We start from the raw sequence: 2,594 nt of genomic DNA, 5'->3' as shown, positions 1-2,594 counted from the left end.
AGATAGATAGATAGATAGATAGATAGATAGATAGATAGATAGATAGACAGACAGAGGTATATGGATAAACACAGACAATAATTTATTGAGCTATTGACTTTCATCAGTTGAATAAAGACACGCATGTTGTGATGTTGCCTCTGGGACAACGTCTGATGATAGCCCAGTCTGGCACTAAACTTGCCATGCAACCAAGAGTGGTCTTCAACTTCTGAGCTTCCTGCCTCTAAGCACGAACTCTTAGATTACAGATGTGCACTGCCACACATGGTTGGGTGAACTGCTAGATAGAGATCAGGCTCAAGTCACGATAGGTAAGTGTTCTGCTACTGACTGAGCTACATCTGCAGCTAAGACACAGATTTATAGTCATCTGTGTCAAAATGCCACTGTCTCAGTCAGTGCTTAAGTAAAACAAATTTTATGTAAGTCTATTCTAGATTATATATTAAAGAGAGTAATTAATATCAAGCAAAGGATTCAAGGATATTCTCAACACATGCAACTTAAATTATCAGTAGTATACTTGAGTTTCACAAACATATATTGAGGACAGTGGTTACTATCAAGTAAAGCATTCAACACATGCAACTTAAATTTTCAGCAGTATATTTGAGTTTTCTACTAGTTCTAAATCTAAGAATAAAAACCAGATTTGAAAAATGATTACATTTCTTTAATTATCTATTATAACCTCTCCAGTCATACATTCTCTCCAGCTGGCGTATAATTACGCTTGATCAATTTTTCTGCATAGGTATTCATCATAATATATACTTACTAGCCAGTTATTGGTTTTTCCCACTATAGTAGCATATACCGTTACTACCATAGCAATTTGGAGTTTTGAACAGGTGGAAGGAAGGTGACTTCTGGTAATTTTGAATAAGTGGAAAAACCTACCAATCAAATCTACTTTCTTCAATCGGTTTAATTTAGTCTGAGGCAGCTATTAGAAGGTCAGTATGCACAAGCTTCAAAGGCATGTGTGTGTGTATGTGTGTGTGTGTGTTTGTGTGTGTGTGAAGTACATGTGACATGTGATGCTTTCTTTAAGACAAATAAAAGTTCAAAGCTACTCAAGTCCTTGGGAACTTCTGAGGTCACCTTCCAGTTGCTCTGAAATTGGCCCAGCAAATACTGTGCAAGCTGCTGTACTTCAAATGGAAATGTTATCTGCTATTCCTCCAGTACTTCAATTCTATCATTCTTTATTTGATGGCCTGTTTTAAAAGATAAACTTGAAAGGAAGCTGGAAGTGAATGAGGTAGATGAATGCCTCCTGATCCAGAAATAAACTAAAAATGGCTCCACAAAAGTCTGTTATACATCACAGCAGCCTAGGTACTGCACTGTTCCTTCTACAGTATACAATACAGAAAAAAAGAGAAATGAGATAATTTCAGAGCGAAAAATACAAAAAAAAAATTGGCTCAATCTCAATCAATTCTAAACAAGAAGTTATGACACTAAAATTATGAATATGCTTAAAACATAACCAGAAATATCTCTAAATGCAAGAGTGCTAAATAAATGACCATTATTATGGTGATTATTGCACTTATTATGACACAATGTAAATACAGATTGCTGTTATGATCAGTTTAATCAAATACTCAGTATTTCATTCTATCCTTTACAAATTAATTTGCAGAGGTGATAGCTCCCCAGTTGATATAGTCACTGTTCTATTGCTGTGAAGAGACACTATGACCAAGGCAACTTCTATAAAACATTTCACTGGGGGCTGGCTTACAGTTTCAGAGGATTATTCCACTTAGGCCCCATGTAGGCTGACATGGGGCTGAAGAAGTACCTGAGATCTATATCCTGAAAATGACCCTGAGCCTGGCATAGGACTTTTAAACTTAAAAGCCCACCCTGCCCCACTAACACTTTTACTCCAATAAGGCCATAACTCCCAATCCTTCTAATCCTTTCAAATAGCACCACTACCCAAAGAGTACACATGCAAATACAAAGAGCTGGTGAGTGTCATTCTTATTCAAACCATCACACCACTGATGCCAGCACTAATATCAAAACAAAATATGTAATGTTATTTTTTTAAAAAGCAAAATGAAAGAAATGCAAATGAAGTTAAATATTCTTATTAGAATGTATGTTATTTTTCCTTTCATTCATATTTATATTTAAAAGCACAACCGGTTTCATCACTTGAGAAACTTATAGTATAGTGAGAATTTTTAACTGTATATACATTATCTCTTGTTTAAACAAGGATGTAGTCATTAATTTTCTTATCAAACCAGATTTCTTTTAGTAAATGAACATATAAGACAGTCCAAAATAGTACATTTTAATTAGCCAAGGACAGGCATGACAAATAAAGAGCCATTTGATACATGTCTTGATCATGATTTAATGGTAACCACACCCAATGTAGAAATGACTAATTGTGATTTCTGAGTACCTTAAACGAAGTATTAAAATATTTTTTCATGTGTATATCAAATGTATAAATGAAGTTATAAAAAGAATAAATTTATGCTTTAAAAGAAAAAGCTGAAATAACCTCCTTTCTAAATCCATCATTTTTCATGAAAGATTTTGCTATTTGACTCTCATCTCAG

The sequence above is a fragment of the Psammomys obesus genome, unplaced genomic scaffold (genome assembly GCF_907164565.1).
Source record: "Psammomys obesus unplaced genomic scaffold, mPsaObe1.curated_primary_1811, whole genome shotgun sequence".
Taxonomy (NCBI): domain Eukaryota; kingdom Metazoa; phylum Chordata; class Mammalia; order Rodentia; family Muridae; genus Psammomys; species Psammomys obesus.
Note: the sequence above shows the minus strand (reverse complement) of the source record.